This window comes from Choloepus didactylus, chromosome 22 (genome assembly GCF_015220235.1).
Source record: "Choloepus didactylus isolate mChoDid1 chromosome 22, mChoDid1.pri, whole genome shotgun sequence".
Taxonomy (NCBI): domain Eukaryota; kingdom Metazoa; phylum Chordata; class Mammalia; order Pilosa; family Megalonychidae; genus Choloepus; species Choloepus didactylus.
This window is the reverse complement of record NC_051328.1, coordinates 13,086,967-13,095,690: the sequence shown is the minus strand read 5'-3', so window position 1 is coordinate 13,095,690 and position 8,724 is coordinate 13,086,967. Positions and strand designations below refer to the sequence as shown.

The 8,724-nt window shown below is 54.5% G+C and overlaps 1 long non-coding RNA gene across 1 annotated transcript; it reads left to right on the top strand.

The window, feature by feature from the left end:
- The first annotated feature begins 289 nt into the window (after positions 1 to 289).
- On the top strand, positions 290 to 4,044 carry LOC119518765. The gene is made up of 2 exons (XR_005213835.1): positions 290 to 741; positions 3,629 to 4,044. It is a non-coding gene; the product is annotated as an uncharacterized LOC119518765 (long non-coding RNA).
- The last annotated feature ends 4,680 nt before the right edge of the window (positions 4,045 to 8,724 follow it).

Below are 8,724 nucleotides of genomic sequence, written 5' to 3'. Positions count from 1 at the left end.
GGTTGGGGTGGACGCTGGGCTGGGTCAGTGCTCACCTCACCCGGAATTGCTGTGTGACTTTGGACAAGCTGCAGCTCCTTTCTGCGGCGCCTCAGCTCCCCGTCAGCGAGCCGGAGGCAGTGAATCCCACTTGCTGGATTATATTGAGAGGACAAATGTAACGGAGGGTGTGCAAGTGCCTGGAACAGGAAAAGGAGATTCCCACTGGGCAGCTCAGGGAAGGAACCGCCAGCTTCCTGGATGCCTCTGGCAGAGGCAAGCAGCGGGTGGAGACAGCGAATGGCGTGACCCGAAACACAAACAGTCCCCAGAGGGGACCGAAACTCCCGGCTGGAGAAAACACGCTTGTCGGGTTTCTGTCCCGCCTCTGATGCAGGACAGAGTAGGGTGCAGTGGCCCGGGCCCCCACGGGCTTCTGGGCATGCGTCCCGCCAGACGTGGCCCAGTGGGCGGATCCGGTCGTTGGTCCGGAGCGGGAGGTCGCATCCAGGGGCCAGGACCCCAGCGCCGCGGAGGAAGCCTCCCTTTCATCTCACCGCGGGCTGTCATGTGACCTGGGAGGGCAATCTGGAGGCATGCATTAAAATAGACACGTTTCTGGGGACCTGGGAATTTCACCTTCTCTCCAGCTGTCAGAGCCTTGACAGGAAACAGAATTCCCTCAAGACGGGCAAACGGAAGTCAAGCTTTAATTCCTCAGAGGCATGGACAGGGTCAAGGGACCCAAGGAGAGACCTGGAGGTACCAGACGCCAGCTCCGCGGAGCGCCATTGCCACTCTAGGCCCAGAGGGCAAAGGGAGGGGACGGGAGGGGAGGGGAGGGGAGGGGAAGAGGGGAGGGGAGGGGAGGGGGGGGGGAAGAGGGGAGGGGAGGGGAAGGGAGGGGCGGGGAGGGGAGGGGAAGAGGGGAGGGGAGGGGAGGGGAGGGGAGGGACCGACAGGGGCGGGGCGAGGCGGGGAGGAGGGGAGGGGAGGGGAGGGGAGGGGAGGGGAGGGGAGGAGGGGAGGGGAGGGGAGGGACCGAGAGGGGCGGGACGGGGCGGGTCGGAGGGGAGGGGCGGGGCGGGGCAGGGTAGGTCCCCGCAGAGCCGGGGAGGGCCGCGGCCGCGGACGGGGCTGCCTGCTGGGAGTTGCCTTCCCAGAGGGACCCGGCCTCTGCGGACACTCCGTGCCGCAGCGGGGGTGCAGCGGGAAGAGTACCCCCACCTCCCTCTCCTCGAGCCCTTCAGTCTCCTGCCAGCGCCTCCCGCCGGCCAAACCCAACCGGAAGCCAAGGGCCAAGTTGCCCGCCATCCAGGCTCCCCGGGCAGAGAGCCGGCGGCAGGGCGGAGACGCACACGGGGAGGCAGGTGGAGAAAAACCGAGGGAGACGCGCGAGAACGCCCAAGGAGGCGTGCAGAGGACTAGTCATCGCACCGTTGTCTGTAATAGTAACACACCAGGAAAAATCTAGTGTAGCGGGCTTTTCAAAAGCGATTACGCCCACGCTGCGTCAGTCAGGATAAGCAACATTAAGCTGCAGAAACAACTGCACTCTGAAATGGCCACGAGTTAACCCAACCACGATTTATTTTGCTCAGATTACCTGTCCAGCGCAGGTTGGGGTTGGGAGGTGAGGTCCTCTCGTCCACGCGGTCACTCAGGGACTCAGGCGGAGATAGTCTCTGCCGTCTTATTACGCCACCGTCTCAATAAGAAGCTTCGGGGATCAACCCGACAAGGGAAGAGAAAGAGATGAAACTCACCACTTGTTTAACTTCCTCTGACTAGAAATGGCAATCATCACTTCTGCTCATGTTCCACTGGCTGGAACTAGTAATTTGCACCCCTCTTTCCTCAGGGCAGAGGAGGCTGGGGTGTCTTCCCTTGTATTCATGAAAGAGAGGAGAACTTGACATATTTATCTCTAGTAATTTGTACTACAAAAGAATGGTTTTTAGATGCTGACATGGAAAGATGTCCAGGACATAAAACCGGTGAAAAAAGAAGTTGCAGAAGAGTGTACATAGTATGTTATCTTTTTTGTTGAGGGATTTTAGCCTGATCTCTAACGTGTTCACTGTATACACGGAGAATGTATGCTTGTGCTATGCTTGGGTAACTAAGAGTGGGGACTAGCAGCTGCCTCCCCCAATCTGCTGTGGGGGCCAGAAGACCCACGGCTGAATCTAACTCTGTCACTGGGTTATGGGTTCTTTTCTTGGACCTCAGTTTCCCCATCTGGAAAATGGACCAGACACCCTTGAAACCCCTTCCTGCTTGGCTCCCCCATGGTACTAATTTTCCTTCTCCTCTCCCTCCCTCGGCATCACTCGCCCCACACCTGCAGGGCCCTGGGGTCCCTCTCCCTCCCAGACTTTCTTCTTGGCTGCCCTGGTGAGATATTCAGGGAGCTGACCCCCACCAGGGCTGGACCCCACCCTTTCAGGAAGGGAGGTAGTGTGGCCTGGGATCTGGATGCAGCCGTCGAGACCCTTGTTATTTTGGCTTCCCTTTTCCTATCCTCACAGTGGCTCTGATCAATCCTCAGCTCCTGTGAGAGCCAGACCTCAAATCTGCCTTCCGTCTCAGCCTCTGTGCGCTGACTCATGCCCCTCCTCCCACCATGCTTGTTTTCTCCTTGTCCTTCCAGATCCAGCCCATCCTTCAGGGCTCAGGCCACTAGCCCTTCTCTAGTTCACACTGAAACCTCCCACCCCTGACTCCTCAAAGCACAGAGTGGCCACCCCAAGAACTTGTCCTCAGTTACATCTGCATTTACTATTCCTCTTTTGTTTTGTTTTATTTTGATTTACAGATCAATGTATTTAGGCTGTCTTATTCCATGAAGGAATTGAAGCATCTTTTTGCTTAGGTGCCTGTGTGAAAGGTCTGACCATAATTTAAAAATGAAACAAGTGGGTGATTTCCATAATAGTAAAGGCAGCAAAAGTGCATCATTAGTAATGTAGGAAAAATAAAAGAGAGAACAGCCACCCGTTACCCTGCCCCAATATAAAATCAGACACTGCCAGCGCTTTTCCTTCCCAGTTTTTCTCCTGCTCATTTGTGCTTTAAACATAGTTGTTCAATTTTTATCCTGCCCTTTTCACTTAATGTTGTGTCAGACCCATTTCCCATTAACTGCATGAACTATTTCCAAAATTGTCATTTGAAAATTGTTGTGTAAAATTCCATCAAAGACTAGGCCACAATTACTTATATAGAGTCCTTTTAGTGGACCTCTTTGCCATTTGCAGTTATTCCCATTGCAAATAAAGCTGAATGAACATTTTTGTGCATGGTTTTTCCCATGTTTGAAAATGGATTCCTTAGCATTGATTCCAAAACTGTTTGATTCATTTATGAAATCAACCAAGACAATATGCTTGCAAAGCCTTTTGTTATCTTCCAAGTTCACATGGATATGAGGGAGTGACCCCTGCTGCATATCAGGTAAACTGGAAGATCCCAGAGAGCAGGACAATGTGCCTGGGATGGGTCTGTCCGTCCCTCCAGAGCCCTGGTTCTGGGGCTAACTTGTTGGGTGGAGCACGGCACAGCTGTCCCCCTCATTGAGCCCCAGCCTCAGCGATGAAATGAGTGGACTGGATTCAGTGACAAATGTGTTTGGTTATCTTTTTTTCAGTTACAAATCAGAAAATCCAACTCAAATTGGATTGACCAATGAAAGGAACACCAACTGCAGGTCTGGCTGCATTCAGGGGCTCCAACAATGTCATCTTTCTGTCTTGTGGCTCTTTCCCTTGTGTGGTGTTCTCAGGTGTGGACAAAGGCCAGAGGCATGAAACCGGCTTGGACCACTTGTCCATCCCTGGTAGGAATGGAGGAGGGAATAGAGGACTGACTCTACCTGGATCCCACCTTCCCCTGGAGCTGGGGGGAAGCACAGCGTTCCTGGAACTCATGAACTCAGAGTGGGGGAAGGATGTCTCCCCAGAAGAAAATCAATGTGCGTGAACAAGAGATGGGGGGTGGGTGCTGCACAGGCAAAACCCCTGATGGCACCACAATAAATGCAGCCTCATGTTTGCACATATTTAAGCCCATAATTTAGCTGATTCTTTGCACCAACTCTGGGAACTGAATCTCCATCTTACTGCAAAGGAGGCAGAGACTGAGAGAGCAATTAACTTGCCCAAACAGAGCTGGGCTCTAACTCAGGACTTTTTCTGATTCATCCCATTGCCCCTTCTCTGATGCCCCTTTAATGTTCAAAGTGCTTTTCTGCCACACGCGGCTTGTCACAGATTGCTGGGCCCTGGGCATGCAGCGGCAGGCCCCCCGATTGAATCCTGTGGCTTCTCCCGGTATCTGGGGCAGAGGCATGGCAGGGGCACCTGCTCCCCCTACCCCCAGGAAACAAAGCTGTGTTCTCCTGAACTCATCCCTCCGTGCGTGGCACCTGGACAGACAGCCAGTTCAGCTATCTGTCTGCGGAATGTCTCTCTCTTAGGAACTGAGTGAGAGACTCTGGCTGGGAATTGGGGGTGGGGCAGGGAAAAACCACAGAGACACCAGAAGGGGTATAGGGGACCGGGAGGGGCTCCCCCTAGGTAATGAGCACAGAGGGCAGTGGGGCTTCCTCCTGGAACCCACATGGCTTTCTCCAACCCCTTCACTCAGGGAAGGTCCACACTTGGCTCCAGACAACTGAGAGGACTACCCAGGGCCAGTACCCATTCTTGTCTGGGCCTCAGTTTACCCATCTGTACACAAAGGCTTGAGCTAAAAGCTTTCTAGCTCTAAAACTCACCAACTAACAAAGGCTGTTTCCTCCCACTATAAAGAGCTCCTACAAATCAATAAAAATCAATAAGAAGAAACCCCCTATTAGAAAAATGGGCAATGGGCATGAACAGGCAATCCTTCCTCCTCAAAAAGCAAAAAGGATTAACTAACACATGAAAAATATTCAAACTCACTGCTAATCAAAGAAATACAAATAAAACCAACAAAGCAGTATTACTTTCTCCAATCACAGTAATAAAGATTATCTCAGGACTGTTGGGAGTGGGGGTGGGCACTCAGCCCCGGTAGAGTAAAAAGAGGTGCTACTTTCTTTCTGGGGGTAGTTTGTGCTTATGCAATAAAAGTCTTAGAACATGTGGACTCGCAATTCCACTTTTAGGACTCTCTCTGAAGGCAAAAATAATGGATGTTTTAAAGGTAGCTTGCAACTACCAGGAAAAACCTACAACAGCCAGAGAGTTATTCTTAAAATCATGCTCAGTTATGTCATCATTAAGGGCCTATAGTAAGTGCTCGTAAAAAATATAAGCAACAAAGTTAAATGAAAATCTTTTATCCAGAAAGCTGAATTAATCACAGTACTCCCCCGCAGCTCTTCCGAACAGGCCCCCATGGTGGGTGGAGGGGGGAGAGCCTTGCCTGGGGGATCAGAAGACGCAGTTCGGGTACTCGGTGAGCGGCCTTGGCCAAATCACCACCCTCTCCAGGACTCAGTATCCCCATTTAAAAGGCAGATTGGGCTGGCTGAAGTGTTCAGTTTTCGAATTGTGCTGTGTATTTTCTTTAAAGAACTGATCCGGATACAGCTGCCCCCCACCCCTCCACCTCTTTCCACTGACTCAGAATGGATTCTTAATGGAATCCAGTTCACCGCTGCCATCCCTGCGGGGAGGGGGGTGATATCGTTTTCCCGGAGGGGCCTTTAGCTTGGCTGTAGTGAAGGGGAGTTGGGAGGCTATTTCTGGCAAAGACTGAGGTGGGTGGAAAATGTGGGGGCGGCGGGTGTCCGAGGCCCTCGGAGAGGAAACCTGAGCCGGAGCCTCGCGCCCGGGGTCTGCGAGAAGGGCTGGGGCTGCGGGCGGGGGCAGGGCGACGGCGCCGTAGACCCGCCCCCGGAGGCCCGCGCCGCGAAGCCCCAGCAGCTGGGAGGGGAGGAGCGGGTGGGACGGGAATGTCTCCTCCTGGGCACCTGTCCCCAGGCTCGTCGACCTTTGCCCCGTTTCACAAACACTCCCAGACAGGAAGGCAAGGAGGGAGAGGGGCCTCCCCAGTGCCCATCAGGTACCTGCCATTAAAATAGGAGGTTAGTGACTAGTGAGAACCTCCTTCCAGCCAGGAGCTATTCTACGGGTTTACATGTAGCAGTTTGATCAAACCTCACAACTGTATGAAATGGGCATGGCTATTAGCCCCATTGCACAGGTGGGAGTCTGAGGCTCAGAGAGGTGAAGTGTCTTGCCCAAGGAGGCACAGCCTGTGAGCAATGGAGCCAAAGTGGGCAGATGTGTACCTGTGACAATGAGCAGACGGGGTTCAAAGTGGAGGGACGGTCAGGACATTGCTGGGTGAGCTAGAGCTGGAAGAAAACACAACCACTTTGCCAAGGAGATGGGAAGGTGGAAGAGGCAAGCCATAATCCCGGCCTTGAAGGATCAGCACAATTTCGACAGGAGGATATGTGCAGGGAAGGGCTTTCCATGGGGAGGGAACAGCATAAGCAAGGGCCTAGAGGCAAGCAAGTGCAGGGGACATCTCGGGCAGGGCAAGCAGCCCGGTGGGGACCTTTGCCAGTGCTTGGTGGGTAACAAACCACATGAGCAGGGGGCTGAGAGTGGAATAGCTGTGCTCTGGAAGTGCCCTGAGGCCTGGCATCCCTGTTCCAGAGGGAGGACTGGAGGACATGAAGGGACAGGAAGCCCTGCTGCTCTCGGACCTGTACTAAGAATCCTGCTGTGGCCTGGGCGGCTGTGGACGGACAGGAAGCCGGCCGTTCCTTCCCGTGAGCTGGAGGAGAATGGTCTCTGTGTGAGCCACAACAAAAAGGCTTTTCTGCCAAGTCTGAAAGGGGAGGAAGCAGCTGGCTGGGCCCCTGCCCCTGCCTGAAAGGAGGCTCTGTTGGTGGCCCTGGGGTCTCCTCCATGTGCAGAATGTGTGGGGAGGGGCAGAAGGCAGTGGGTCAGGGAGGCAGCACCATGGTGGGATGGGACTAGGCTGCCGTGCGAGGCTGTCCACCTGGGTTCTAATCCTGGTGTGGCTATTTCCCAGCTGTGTGACCTTGGCCAAATTGCTCCACCTCTCTGAGCCCCACTTTTCTCATGAATAAAATGTCGAGGGGGGGGAGCATGCAGGTCACCTGGGGTCAAGACCACCCATTTAGCACTTGCCCAGCACCAAGCACTGTGGCCCACCCTTTACAGCCACCCACCCTCTCTTCGCCCTCCCAACAGGCTGTGCGTTAGGTGGGGAAACTGAGGCTTAAGTACTTGCCCCAGGTTAGAAGTTGGCAGCGTCAAGGCTCAAGCCCAGAATGTTTTAGACTCTAAAACTCCACGTGATACGAATGCAGAGAAAAAAAGACTGGAAGTAAATACACCAAACTGTCAACACTGGCTGGAGGAATTATTTTTCTTCTTTTTGTTTATCTATAGTGCCTTACCTTTCCTACTTAGGAGTTAGCACATTATAAAGAGAAGAAGCTGAGGGAAAAGGGTTTGTGAGAGGCCCAAGGTGAGTTTTGGTTGTAGCCACACATAAAAAAAAAAATCTTATTTAAAGATGCAGGCCTCTGTTTAATTCTGGGGGACGGGGTGGGCTAGAGCTCCCCACAGGCCAGAGCTCCGGCCAACCTGGGGTCTGCTGGGCTGTCTGGGGCTGGGGGAGGTAGGTCCCACCTGCTTGTCCACCCTTCTCAGGGACCCCCCCCCCACCCCTTACACATCCTGGCCCCTTGGGCCGGACCCCCATTGGGTTTCTCTGAGATTTTAACAGAAGCCTTGGGGATAGAAAGCTCCTCAGGCAGTTTCCTGAGAAGCTGAGGCCTCTGCCAAGCCTCTCCTCTAGCCTTGGCTCCGAGGAAGAGCTCAAGGAGGGAAGGCCTTTCATCCTCTCCTTTCTTGCCTCTGTGCCCACCCCCACCACTGCCCCCCACCTGCTGGTGGCCTGTAGCTCCGCCCGGGGCTCCAGGCAGAAGGAAGTCCTGGGAGTGGCCCTGTGGCTTCTGCAACAGGAAAACTGAAAAGATGGGATCCGCCCTGGACCCCCCATGCTGACTGCCAAGGCCCCTGCGGTGGGGGTAGCTCACAGGTCATTGGCTAGCTGAGCCTGAGGAGCCTTTGGGGCTCCCGAGGGCCAGCATTTCCTCCTCTCCAGCCAGTTTCCAACACAAAGAGAGGAAGGGTGGAATTGAGGGGGCTGGTTGCTGTGGAGGTGAGGAGGCCAGAACAGGTTGAGACCCTGCCCGAGGAGGCTGGGCCTGCTCCGTGGTTGGGGTGGGACCCCACTACATGGACCGCTGCATTCCCTGGGGCCCAGGGCAGTACCTAATAGCCTTGGCTGAGAGGAAGAACGTGGGGTTGAAGGAGGGCTCCTGGCTCACTAGCCACTTGGGACCTGAGAGCCGGCTGGTGCCCCAGCCTCCTGCTCCCTTGGGACATCAGCAGCACCCTGCCAAGGCCTGGGTTGGGATTTCCGGCTTCTTCAAAGATGGGAGGACAGGTTTTGGGTGCCTCCTCGCCCTCTGAGCAGAGTGCGTGGTAAGGGGAACTTGTGGAATCCAAAGTGGCACCATTCCGGCCTCTTTTGTGTCCAGCTCTGGGCTCCTGACCAGGCTGGGTCTTCGGGATGGATCAGTGGGAGGGTGGGGTGACCTGGCCAGGATCTTCTAGACATGGAGGGGTGTGTGGGAAACCAGGCTGCCCTTTTTCACCAGGAACGGATGGCAAACGAACCCCCCACTCCTTCCCTGCCCCACCC